Source organism: Lepisosteus platostomus, chromosome 11 (assembly GCF_059453375.1).
Source record: "Lepisosteus platostomus isolate fLepPlt1 chromosome 11, fLepPlt1.hap1, whole genome shotgun sequence".
Classification (NCBI taxonomy): domain Eukaryota; kingdom Metazoa; phylum Chordata; class Actinopteri; order Semionotiformes; family Lepisosteidae; genus Lepisosteus; species Lepisosteus platostomus.
The window spans coordinates 38,292,284-38,306,177 of NC_142621.1; the positions used below are offsets into that span (position 1 = coordinate 38,292,284).

General features: G+C 36.5%; 1 long non-coding RNA gene across 1 annotated transcript in view; it reads left to right on the top strand.

Annotated features, from left to right (window-relative positions):
• Positions 1 to 13,894, top strand: part of LOC148652624 (uncharacterized) — a 102,445-nt gene that overhangs the window by 1,993 nt on the left and 86,558 nt on the right. The gene's annotated exons all lie outside the window — the stretch shown is intronic.

Here is a 13,894-nt window from a genome sequence, read left to right on the forward strand (position 1 = left end):
GAAGTAGGCTCCGTGGCCAAAACGTTGTGTTTTCTTTCTTCTTTTTTTCAGCATGGAATAAACCTATTACTTGTCCCTTTGCAGCCTAAGCATGCTGATGCAGCTACCCACCTTAAATATGAATAGGCCATTAGACAAATAAAATAAAAAAACACACTTTGAGGGAATGTCTCACAATATGTTGCCATTCCTATCACTTCCTGCCTCACTTTTGTCTTACAGTCATTTTTATTATTGCCTGAAAGAACTCTCATACTTAAGTGACTACAATAGTTTATATTATTTCAAAAAATTATACTGCATACCATGCTCAAAAGCTAGATTGTTGAACATGATTTAAAGTCCCAAATGGCAAATGATAATGTGAGCCTTGAATGCAGCCTTTTGTACAAAAGTAAATTCAGTGATACTGTAAGTAATGATCACTTTTCAAGTGAAAAATTGTTTCACTTGAAACAATGTGAAAAAGTAAAGAGAGACAGATCTGTGTATATGCATATAAACACATATACAGTACATTCCATTCAAAACAATTGAATGGCTTTGACTTCTCTATTGCTGGAAACAAAGCTGCAAATGTCTGAAGAGGCAACTGTGTGGTTTTGGACTGGGAGGTTCTTGAAAGGCATGCTGCATCTACAGTAGATATACTTAATGCAATTAACAAAAACTTATGTTGTCATGGGTCATTTATTAATAAACTTTATAGTTTTTTTTTCTGTTATAAACTTAACTAAATAGAGTTTGACATTGATCCTAAATTAAGCTTAATGCATTATGTTTTTAATGTTTGATTGATAAACTTTATTTCATTCTAATTTAACTGCATGGTGTGCTTAACAAGCCAACTCTTATGTGGAGTATTGCTGCCCTCTAGGGACATATGTACCTTTTTCACCCAATTGTTTTATAGTCCTTGTTTGACGATGCACATAATAATAATAATAATATAATTGCTTACACTTATATAGCGCTTTTCTGGACACTCCACTCAAAGCGCTTTACAGGTAATGGGGACTCCCCTCCACCACCACCAATGTGCAGCATCCACCTGGATGATGCGACGGCAGCCATAGTGCGCCAGAACGCTCACCACACATCAGCTCTCAGTGGGGAGGAGAGCAGAGTAATGTAGCCAATTCATAGAAGGGGATTATTAGGAGGCCATGATTGGTAAGGGCCAATTGGAAATTTGGCCAGGACACCGGGGTTTCACCCCTACTCTTTTCGAGAAGCGCCCTGGGATTTTTAATGACCACAGAGAGTCAGGACCTCGGTTTTACGTCTCATCCGAAGGACGGCGCCTGTTTACAGTATAGTGTCCCCATCACTATACTGGGGCATTAGGACCCACATGGACCACAGGGTGAGCACCCCCTGCTGGCCCCACTAACACCTCTTCCAGCAGCAACCTTAGTTTTTCCCAGGAGGTCTCACATCCAGGTACTGACCAGGCTCACACCTGCTTAGCTTCAGTGGGTTGCCAGTTGTGAGTTGCAGGGTGATATGGCTGCTGGCTTACATAATTAAGCCAAACCTTCATATACGAAAAACAGTTTCCTTGACCTGATAATAGCAACAAATAACTGACAAACTGCTTTAATGCTCTATATATGGCAAAATTGTGAGACCAGTTAAATATGTAAATAAAAACTAAACAACGAGGATTGTACTGTAATACAGCTATACATCTAAATTTCTTATAAAAAGTAATAACCACCATTTTTTGCCTTTTGAGCACATATTTTCTGTCCACATATTGCATGTCCCTCAGAAAGCTATTCAATTTGTAATGGAGTTTCTGACATTCAGGACAGTGCGTGCAGAATTCTATGTTGGAAGAAAACGGTTTACTATGTAGTGCATACATTACCATGAGCATTGCTATGTTTCTAACTAAAGGCATTTCTTGGCACAAAATCTTCACGAGTAGGCTCTGGGAAATGGGTCGGCTCAATTTTACTCACAGGTTTGTGGAAGGTTAAGAGTCTTCCTCTCGATATTTACTTGCCCTTAACCCTTAACAGATATGTTTATGTGACCCCCTGGGATGGCCTGGTTGAATTTATTGGTGTTTCTGTTTACTGCTGTCAGATGTGCCTGTGTTAGAAAACCATTTATCTTTTACATTATTGTTTATGTTCTGGTGTCTGCTGCTCTTCAAAAAGATGTCTTATCAGCATGTAACTGCAAGTTTTCATGTCAGATACCAGTTGTTGTGGATCATGCTGATTTATACGGTATGTATTGGAATGTGAGAGAATTACAGCTTGCATCACATCTCTGAGGTACAGTACATTTTATTTGGATAAGGTATACAAAATTGGAAGAATATGCTATTAGCTGAGACCATTATGTCTGTACCAGATCTGAGTGTAAATTATTGTGTTATACATTAGAGAGTGTGTTTAGTTTAATCTTAAATGACAGTAAAGACAGATATGCTTGCACATACAGTATAGTACTACCACAGCATGCCTGTTAACCCATGTGTGATTAACTGGCATGCAGCATACAGTTCCATCAACAATACATAATTATAATAATAGTGCATAATAATCATAATAGTGTGATTCCTGAATAAATAACCCCAAGTTATATAAATATCACTGACCTTTATATTCCAGTAAACAAATGAGTGAAGGACAATTGGTTTGCATTCTGGAATGCTGTGCAACAAAACAGAATAAAGCAGATATGTTAGTTTAAAGAGTATGAAGCAGCTTTCCATGTTCATAACCAAAACAAGCATCACAAGCACCTCAATCCTTTAGATAACTCCATACTTAATGTAAATTGTTATTTTTTTGTTTTATTCTCCACCGTCAACAGTTTGCTAAAGCCAAACTGCCCCACCACAACTTTGCAACACATTCTTAGATTTCTTTAGCTCTGAGATCGACAACATCCAACATCACATTCTCTCCACTACCCATGTCATTTCCATACCTCCTCCCTCCTTATCCAACTTTTCTGGTTCCCTTCTCTCCAACTTCTCTCTTCTTGACTCAGCATCCCTCAATAAACTAGTTACACAGATGAAACCCACCACATCTAATTCAGATCCCATTCCCATTCCCTCTTCTCTTTGTCCCATTGTCCTCAATATTATAAATGAATCCTTGAGCACTGGTGTTATACCAACGGTCCTAAAAACTCCTGCCATTACCCGCGTGCCAGAAAAGCCTGACATGGCTCTGGATAATCTAAACAATTTTCACCCCATCTCCAACTTACCCTTTCTTGCAGAAACTCTAGAATGTGCTGTCACATTTCAGTTACAGTACATAACCACCTCATGGCAAATAACCTTTTCGAACCCCTCCAATCTGGCTTCTGTCAACTTCACAGCACAGAATCTGTCCTGGTCAAAGTCACTAACAATCTTCTAATAGCTTCTGATTCTGGTTCTCTTTCTATACCCATCCTTCTTTATCTCAGTACTGCTTTTGACAATGTTTGACCATGACATCTTAATTTCTCGTTTTGAGACTGTGTTTGGAGTTTCTGACACTGCCCTCAAATGGTTCAAGTCTTACCTCACTGATCGCTATCACATTGTCTCTCTTAATGGGTATAGGTCTGAAATTGGTCTTGTTAAGTCTGGTGTTCCTCAGGGCTCAATACTGGGCCCCTTGCTTTTCAGCATTTAAATTTTCTCACTTGGTCAGCTTTTAAGATCACATGGCCTCAGCTATCATTTCTATGCTGATGATACTCACATATACATTCGTCACAAACCTGACACTGATGTGACTGTCTCTATTCTATCTAATTCCATCTCTGACATAAAAACTTGGATGACTCAAAATTTCCTTCATCTTAACTGTGACAAAACTGAAGTCGTGCTTATTGGCACCCCCCATCAACTTTGTAAAGCCAATCCTGTAACCCTACTGTATCTGTAGATGGCTCTGTACTTGAGCTTCAGTCTAAATTGAAAAACCTTGGGGTGATATCCGATTCCGGATTAACATTCGACCCACACGTGCAGCATATTGTCAAAACATTTTTTCACCTCAGAAATATTGCTAGGCTACGCCAAATGTTACCACTAACTGTGGTTGAAAAGCTGATCAACACATTTGTGTTCTCCCGAATTGACTACTGTAATGCTGTACTGGCTAGGGTTTCAATTGTAAATCTACATTGAACAAACTGCAGTATGTCCAAAATTCGGCAGACAGAATCCTGACCAGGTCTAGTGCAAGTGATAACATTACTAAGGTTGCTGCTGGAAGAGGTGTTAGTGGGGCCAGCAGGGGGCGCTCACCCTGTGGTCCATGTGGGTCCTAATGCCCCAGTATAGTGACGGGGACACTATACTGTAAACAGGCGCCGTCCTTTGGATGAGACGTAGAACCGAGGTCCTGACTCTCTGTGGTCATTAAAAATCCCAGGGTGCTTCTCGAAAAGAGTAGGGGTGTAACCCCTGGCCAAATTTCCCATTGGCCCTTACCAATCATGGCCTCCTAATTAATCCCCATCTATGAATTGGCTTCATTACTCTGCTCTCCTCCCCACTAATAGCTGATGTGTGGTGAGCGTTCTGGCGCACTATGGCTGCCGTCGCATCATCCAGGTGGATGCTGCACATTGGTGGTGGTGGAGGCGAGTCCCCATTACCTGAACAGTGCTTTGAGTGGAGTGTCAAGAAAAGCACTATATAAGTGTAAGCAATTATTATTATTATTATTATTATTTTATTATTATGATTATGATTATGATTATTATTATTATTATTATTGTTATTATTATTATTATTATTACTCCTATCCTGGAGTCCTTGCACTGGCTTCCTGTCAAATTCTGTGTGGACTTTAAAATCCTCATGCCCACCTATAAGGCTCTGCATGGCTTGGCACCTCAGTACCTGTCTGAACTATTATCGCTCTATTCCTCACCTCCCAATCTTCGCTCTTCTAATTCTGGTCTACTAACTGTCCCCCAAGCCCGTCTATAATCTGTGGGTGACAGGGCCTTCTCCTGTTATGCCCCCAAGCTCTGGAACTCTCTCTCCAAGGATATCAGAGAGTCACCTTCTCTAAACTCCTTCAAATTCAGACTCAAAACCTTCTTCGTTAGAAGAGCTTTAACTTAACTGGTTTCATTCTTCACCCTTTGCTTTTCTTAGTACCACCATCCCCGGTCTCCTCTGTATATTGTAATTGTGTTTTATCTTGTGTATTCTTTTTATTTATTGTTGTTGTAATTATGTAAAGTGCTTTGAAGCCACCTTTAAAGGCACAATATAAAATAAAGTTTATTATTATTATTATTATTATTATTATTATTCTCAGCTTTTAGACTGACCCCTTTTTTGAAGATTTAGCAGGTGACTCCAACTTTCCTACTTTTCAGGTTTCTTGGGATAAACTAAAATGTGTGACTAAATTTTAGTTTTTGTCAGCCAAGATAGCACACCTTCATAATTTAAAACCCTTTCAAGTAGCTGAGTTGAAAATTGACAAATACTAGCAACATCCATTGCTGCTTTGGCTTGGCTCAATATAAGTTGCTACGATATATACTGATGGAAAAAAGAAACGCAACATTTTCTGGAATGTGAATACTATAGTTATAGCTTATGTACTTTCACAAAAAGTTGTCAATTTGTTTTAAGCCCTTTGCCCAGCAATACAGCTCATGCAGTGAGACATTGCAACTCGCCAATCACCTGAAAGCTCATTAGGTGCACCTTTACCCAACAAGGTCCTTTAAAAAGGCCATAATTCAAAGCTTAGGTCACTGCAAGAAAAAGGCCACATTCCATAATGCCTCGAATGTCACCAGACACTATGGCCAGAAACCATGGAGTAAGCCACTCCAATGTGTCCTGACTGCAGTTTCAGCAGACCGGCAGGACAGATGACTGTCCAAGATCCAGTCGCCCTCAGGTGACCACACCAGACCAGGACTGACATCAGACTGGTCCATCTGAGAGATAATTTCAGATCTGCCACTCATACTGGTGCTGAAACAATGCCCGCATCAGTGACAGGACAGTAAGGCTCCATGCTGCTGGCCTTAGACCAAGGCAACCTGTCAGAAGCCCTCTGCTCACACCTCCTAGACGTCACACCCGACTGGCTTGTGGCAGACTGGGGCTGCGATGGACTCATCATCAGTGGCATCAGGTCCTCTTCACGGATAAATCACTCTTCAGCCACGCAGATGGGAGGGTCGAAGTGTGGAGGAGGTGTTGCATTTCTTTTTTCCATCAGTATATATTTATAGTGAAATGGAAGCATTTAAATATTGCAACAATAAATTTAAACTTTACTACTAATATCTGCTCCAGTTTAACCTAACTACCACATTAATTTATTATAGTATACTATTTAAATACAGTGGTACTGTACATGTTTTTTACCTTTAAAATTATTTGTTTTAATAGTTAAATCTATTTAAGTTTTTCTAAAAAAACTGAATACATTTAATTTCTTTATTGAGAGAAGTAAGAGTTTGAGAAATTTATACATTGTGTGAGAATGAAAAATTCTGTGTGTGAAGATGAACAAACAGGTGCTATTCAAACGGATAATTTATGTCAAGTTTATATGACACATTAAGTGAGTCTGATACAAATTAATCAAATTCCACTTGTTCATGTGTTATAGATTTGGAGTACATACATGACTATGCTTAAAAGGGAACAGCAGTCTCAATTCCAGTTTATTAAATCTCAGTAACAAAATCTTGTAAATTTTTTGCCATTATAGAAACATTTTACAAAACGTGAATCAAGCACAAAATTGCAAACTTTGTGACAGCACTGTAAGTCGCCATGTTGTCACAAACCCCTGGTCTTACCACAGGCGAGAGTGAGAGTTCCTACAAATTGCAACATGACGCGTTACCTTCCAAAGTTTCCAACGTGATGTGCATGTAGAGTTAAAAAGTAGGTTTTATTTATCGGCAAAACCGTCTTGAAGTCGAGAAATACTTCGTTGGGATTCTCAAGCCTGCTTGTTTGCAATGTAATAGGGCTGCTTCTCCTCACTGGAAGTTTGTTGCCTCATTTTCAATCACAGAATATGGCGCTGCGCATACCTGGACATTTAATCTATGTTTTGAAGTAAATTGGAGGTTTTACAAGTTACTTTGTACATTTTACTTTTATTGTGGTTTGAAATGCACTCTTCAGTGGTGATTCTTTCTAACCCCGAAATATAAAAATAGCGTTGCAGTACCCCTTTAAAAAAAGGCAAAACGACAATGTTTTGTGTTATGCACTTAATCTAGAAATTGAGAAATTGTGCTGTCTTCCAAACATCGCTCATTTTAGTTCAGCTGCAGATAGACCAACTGCCAGACTTGTCATATACTTGGCTGGTTTGGAAGGCTGAGAAGGAAGCTGTGAAACAAGGTTAAGTTCTGAATCTAATAGCAAAGCATTGTTAAAAATGATAAGGAGACAGAATACAACATAATTCCTGAAAAGCAGTCTGCAAGGTGGCAAAAATAGAATTAAATTATAAGGTATGAATATAGCAAACGTAGAATGGAATCAGGCAAATTACAGTACGTTCTTGTAATAGGTTCTTCACTTCCAGGTTTAAGGCAGTGTACAGTAAGTATAATCTTACTGCCACATAGATTTACTATTGCTTTTAAGTTTTGCAGTCATTTAAGCAGTGCATTGAATCAATAAAATTGTATATACTGTAGGTCTTTTGTGTACATGCCAAAGTGAACAAAAATGTAATGGAGGATATATTTGAACACTGCAGTGCACTCTAGTTAGACCACATGTGAAGTACTCATACAGTTATATTCTCCAGATCAGTTAAAGGATAGAGAAAGTCCTTGAGTCCAATAAAAAGAATAACAATTTCAGTGATTAAGCTCCGTGACTTGAATGAGTCAAATCGTTTCTGTCTCATCTGATTATTCTTGTAAGAATTTTAACAGGTATATGTGAGCCTCCGGACCAAACATATGTAACTTTAATTTACTCATCCACCTAATTAAAAGCCTTATTGAAAACATAATGTTCTAGAAGTCAGAAGGAAAGACAAAGCTGAACTTGGCAGGGGATTAACTAATGCCTTCCAGTTAACTTTATTTTAGCAAAGCAACTGAGAACATGATTGTGGTTTGTGTAGTAAGATATGAGGAAAGCCGTTCAAATACCGTACAGTATGTCTGCAGAGCAAACATATAATTTAATTACTAATTAGGAATGTTATAAATGAGCAACATTTACTGTGTGTCTGCATTGCTATTTTTCTGAATGATTTCTATCTAGGATTTACCTTTTCCCTACCATTTACCAATTCTCTCATTACATTAGAGCACTGTTGTGTGCAATTCATTCAAAATTACTGGCTACTCTAGAAAATACTCTAAAATGGCATTGTCAAGATGCACTTTTGGCTATTGGCTCTCGAATAATTGAAGGGACTTTTGTGAGAAATACCATATTCTGATCATGGCTTATAGATATCACACACCTATGTAAACAGGAAGAGACCTAGATTTTGGGGTATAATTGAATACAGTTGTAAAGACCTGAAATGTGTCAAATTCTTGAGGTTCATTTCACAAAGTGCTCTGCAGCTGTGTATATTGGACATGTTTGTTTAATTCTGTTTTGAACAGATGTTGGAGTTGCTGCAGGAGAGAGGAGTCTCAAAATAAGTGTTGATTTTATATTGAGTGATTATTTATAAAAATTTGATTTAGTGTTTCTGAGTTTTTTAAAAATGAAGGTGAACTATTAGTGCTGCAAGGTGTCATTGAGATTTTGGGAAGGGGCAGTTTGTACACATTCAAAGGCTTCTGGGTAATGATACTTTCAAACTCAAATTAGAGAACTCAGTAATTTTCATGCCAAAATCCTTTTCAATTTAGAATATAGATGTTTCTCTGTGTTCCAAAATTTAATATATATAGTATTTTACTGTACTACATTTTAAAACATCAGAGATTTTAACATCCATTTTTTTATTAAAGGTTTTGCTGAAAGTTTGAGATGTCTGGCATCTAGTTTTAGTATTTGTAAGTTCCTTTATCTGTTCTTTCACATTTTGCTGGTCATCCCTGGTACATTCCTATTTCTGGATCTTTGCCAATGTAGCTGTCAGTGTCAGTGATGTATATAACTGGGAACTTGATAATCGTAAGCTTTGCACCCATTGACTTTTTGTACTTAGAGAATTAACAATGCACAGAACAGTTTACCAAGCCATATTGTGGGGTAAGAGGTGTTAGCATCTTTCAAAAGTAAATTTGACATAGTGATAAAATCACTTTGTCTGTATAGAAAGATATTTTAGTCACCAAGATTTATGTTCTGAATTTCAAAGCTATGCACACAACAGCAAGACAGTTCTTTGCAGAGTATTGGGAGACATGCTGCTTATCATTAAGAGTGTACAGTACTCAAATACAAAAGCCCCATTCATAGAGAAGTGGCTGAATTCCAGAAACTCATCTCACTATGGTAAGCTTTAGAACTGTCTTAAAGGAGCCTCAAATTTAAGATGCTGTGTTTCACTAATTCTCAGGAAAATTTCAGGAAATTGGATAAAAAACATAGTTTTTATGTTTAGAATACATACTGTATGATTTCTTTGGATACTATTCATATCCATCTGTGTTTTGCTGCTTCATTATTTATCATTCTTTTAATACATAAGCATGTTTCTTTTCTAAATACATACAGTACATATGATTTTGTGCCAGGCTGTATTTACATTTTTGTGTGATGAGCAAATCTTGTTTTATGGGAATCAAAATCTGCTTTTCTGCGGCCAACTGTGACTTGCCAAGTAGCAATTTTCATGGCTGCTTTTTAATTGATTTTATCAACATGTATTGTCTTGCTCAAGGCATTTAAAGGATGTTTGTTTTCCAAAATGCTTTACCTTTTTGTTTTGCTTACATACTGGACTGCATTGTATTAGTAACAGGCATGCATCTGACCACCTGGTTAACACAGAATCATTGCACATTAGTACTGAAGAAAATCAAAACCTATAAATCTATAAAGATTGTTTTCTTGTTGGTTCTTTTCCGGCTCTGAGCTGTTGTACAGCCAAGTCTTAATTTCATACAAGGTGGGTATATAATATAAAAATGTGTTTTTGAAATTACAGTTATATATTAATTTACTGCTCAATTTCCCTTCATGTGTTGTTCAAATTTAAATCTTAAATAAACATAAATGTCAATAGAAAGTCATTGAGTATTACAGCATTGCAATAAATTTGAGAAACAGTAAATTAGACTTTATTAGCAAGGACCTTTACCCAATGCTGTCAGAGGTGCAAAACAGAATTGAAAAACAATTTTGGTTTTTATAGGTGATACATTAATTAGTAAAACAAACAATGATTTTACCATTACAAAAGCAAACGTGCAACATCAGATTTGCTTTCTTTTTGTATAGCCGGGATTTCGGGCAGCACAGTAATGCAGTAGTAAGTGTTGTGGCTTCGCAGGGATGGGGACCAGGGTTAATTTCCTGGGGTGCTATCTGTGCGGAGTTTGTATGTTCTTCCTGTGTTTGCATGGGTTTCCTCTGGATGCACCAGTTTCCCCTCACAATCTGAAGACATACTGGTACAGTAGGCTAATTGGCATGGGAAAATAGTCCCTGGTGTGTGTGTTTGTGTCTGTGTGTACCTGTGTGTCCACCTAGGGTATATTCTGCCTCATTGCTTGCCAGGTTATGGGTCAGCTCCTCCGCAATCCTGCAGCAAAAAGTGTTTGGAAGATGGGTGGATTGATTTGAGATTTTTTGGGGTCTTCAACGGGTCATGCTCTTGTGGGATTATGTTCTTGTGGTTACACTAGGTCATGATATGACCTTTAGAGTTACCATTAGGTTCATATGTTAATGTACTTACAAGAGCTCCTATTTTTAATCCTTTAGCCTTTTTTTGCACCAAGGGTACAGTATATTTTTCTCTAATATTACACATCACAGTTATAAGACACAGAAATGCATAGATACAGAAAATAAAATTAAATATACTTAACTGAATTTGTATGAGGATTTCCATCATTAATCTGTAACATCTTATAATGTCATTGTAAGTTTAATATTAGACCTCTGGACAGAAAAAGCATAATATTCACCTTAGTTTTGTTAATGAAGATACAGATCTGTAAGGTCTTGTTTACGAAGCCAAAAAATGTTTAATATAAATCTTTCATGAATATAAGATAATTGAAGAAAACTATCTTAGCATTAGCCTTGAGAACTTGATGTCAACACCTTAAGGCAAAAGCCCAATTTTAGATCATGTTTAGAATAAAAAATACAAATTTTAGTCATATTTGCCTGTATGTGGCATATCTGTATGTGGTAATCTTTATAATATCAATGAGCACTTTGTAAGGCTGTTTTGAATTGGATATGCATCCTTTGGCATTTCTTTATTATTCTATTCCTGTGTGTGTACCATGTAATAAACTGAAAGGGCATTGCATAGTTTGTAATTTCCTATATATTCTATTTTCTTACCAAAAAATGAAAGAACCCTGATACCCCTCATGTGGTTTAGTCCACATCCAGCAGTGATTATTGTTGCAATGCAGCAGCATCCACAAGTTCTTCACAGATGTCCTTAGAGATATAAATTAGAATATAGATATACTGTAGAACTCGGTTTTCTTCTCACAAGAATTGAAATCTGCTTTGTGACATTTCTTAAAGCCTGCAGTGTTTGTTTTCTGTTGGTGTTCTTTTTTTATAGTATGTGCAACCCTATTAACTCTTTAGACTCTCTGAGATGATGGTTAAGCCAGGTCATATTTTGGGCCATGCCTTCTGTGTTGGTCACAGTTTAATATACCATTCTTTAATATTTAAGGCCAGTGTATATACAGAATTAAATATCATACATTTGCACACTTGTATACAGTATGTACAATATAAAACAGAAGAATGAAGCATGTGTTCATATTTGTTTTAAGTTGTCCTGGTTGTGATTGTACAAAATGATTGATGGTTAAAATATTACATAAAAATATTGATTTCATGGCCCCCCTTGAACCAAAAAAGGTAAAACATCAAAATTTGATGTTATTATGTTTTGTTACCTTAATTTCATTGTTCCATCCACTTTATATTTACCTTTGTATCTTCTTTTTAATTCTTTAATTTAGTTTATCTAACTGGGTTGATAAATGAGAAAAAAAGGATTATGTTTCTATTATTCTGTCTGGTCATTTATTAAGTTTCCTGTAGTTTTCCTCATTGCACAGGAAAACCAGGTTGTAATGACATCATTTGTAGTGGCAAAGAAAGACATAAAGTACTGTAACACCATCTCTTTCTTTCTCTAAAGAGTCAACCACTTACTTGACCTATAGCCTTTGATCTGATCCTAAAATGAACTGTGTATGATCCTAAAATCTACTGTATTGTTTTTCAGTTGGCTTATGCTGTCCTTATATACAGTACATAACTTCGACATTTTCATGGATGAATATCTCAATTCTGGTCATGAAGACTGATTTAATGTAAATGCTGGTTAAAAAGGTTGTTTGTTAAAAAAATATGTTTGCTTGTCTTCACACAGAATACAGAAACATCAAAACTAGTGGATTTTTTTCATTGAGAGATCATGCATTTTTAGTTTTCTAACATTAGAGGCATGTGTTAGTACAGACATCTGCTATGCACTTCACCTCTCATATTCTGTTCTGCTTCAAGCCCTCCGTTTGAAATCCCAGTTTTATTTTATTAATCAGTGTGCTGATATGGGGAATTACAGATCTCTTCACAGGGTCATAGATAAAAACAGCATGTACAGGTATGTGCTCCTTGTACTGTCTCTATTTCACAATTTATGGATTTTCCATCAATGTATGTTTTTCGCCGGGATCACTCTGAACATACAGTATGTACAGACAATTATTTTTTATCAAGTCATTACTGGCTGCTCTCTATAGTGGCTCTCTGCATGTACACGTCATATTGTCTCCTCTAATGTGAAACCAGTCTCGATTAAACTGTGTCTATATAATACAGTCTTCCCAGGATTTATTTTATTTTCATTTTGTTTTAGGGTCAAATTGAAAGATTTTGATATTTACTGTATAAAATACATTTCATACTTGTCATAAGGCCATAATTATATATTTTTTTAGTTCTCAAGGTTACCATTATTTTCTAAGTTGGTCTGATGCGCCCATTTAGTTTTTACCTGTAAGGAGCGCACTCATTTTAAAAGGTCAAGAACAAACACACTGAAGGGCAACCCTTCATAATTTGTAGACTTCAAAGGAAGAAAACAATTTGAATTATTTCACTTTGAAGGTTTCAGTTGCTCAAGCACTGATTAACACCATCTTTCAAATGCCAAATACATTGTGTACTAGTTGTGTACAGAGAAGGGGAAAAGTACATTTCTTAACATCATAAGAAAAAAAAATCAAGATTATTTATAAATGGTCTTGGTTTCCCAGAGGACAAAACACTTTCATTTTTATTTTTGTCAGTTTTTAAGTTTTCATTTGAACATCTCTAATACCAACAACAATTTTCAGCTCTGGTTTTCAGGTTCTCTAACTCTTACTTTTCTAGTTATCACAGACCAGAGGAGGTGTGAATTAAATGCAAAGATATCTGTACTGTTTAAGTAACTACTACTAGTTGCCCATGGCTGGGATCATTTACATTGACAGTTATTTCAAAATTCAGGGAGTTGGCTGTAATGTAGTTTCTTCCATTTTGTCTTCAAATTACATCTAATTCTTTTTAAAGTAACATTTGACACATTCTCTTTCCTCAAATGTAACAGGGAAATTGTCATCACCAAAATGTTTTTTTTTTTTAATATGGGTATATTGTATACTACATTACAAGTTTTTGAGGCTGTGTTTTTTGTTTGTTAATCACTTAAAAATTCAAAAAAGAGAGTGAGGGCACAACCAT